Consider the following 640-nt stretch of genomic DNA (forward strand, 5'->3'; position numbering starts at 1 on the left):
ATAGCAAGTTAATTTGAATCCATTCCAGGAAACTAGGGAATAAATGCACAGTCAGGACTATTAGACAGTCACTAAACAGAACGTGGTTTCTTTGGCTCCTAGTTCTGCCACTGCTTTAATAGCCCCGCCTCTTCCTTTTAATTTGTTTATTTATGGGCTCTTTGACAACTGTACTGCTAAGCCAGTGGCCTTGGGGTTTAATTACAAATACTTTAAAACTCAAAGTTAGCATGTTTCTAAAATCAATTAAAAGCATTTAAAAATATGTAGAGAGGCCAAAAGCAACCAAAGTCCTCACCACCTGGACAGGCCCATGGCATCTCAACAGGGCTTGACAAACTCGGTCTTGCCAGGGTGAGCAGGGAAGCGTGGCTGAGCAGAGGGGATGTGTCCCTAGAATGCTGCTGCCTAATCCAGAAGGACAGACAGGGCAGGAAGCAGAACTTAAGCATAGCCATGGAAGCAACACCCATCCCTTGGCAAGTTTAGTTTTGATGGTGGGGCATAGGCCTCATAAGAACAGCCAGCAGTGCAATGACTGGTACAATCAGAGATCATTTCTACTGTCTCTGGAGTGAGTTATTCTTCAGAAGATTAGTAGGAAAGAGAATTCACTCTTTGGCTAGACCATTGAGGGGAT

The sequence above is a fragment of the Galeopterus variegatus genome, unplaced genomic scaffold, assembly GCF_000696425.1.
Source record: "Galeopterus variegatus unplaced genomic scaffold, G_variegatus-3.0.2 Scaffold6526, whole genome shotgun sequence".
Lineage (NCBI taxonomy): Eukaryota > Metazoa > Chordata > Mammalia > Dermoptera > Cynocephalidae > Galeopterus > Galeopterus variegatus.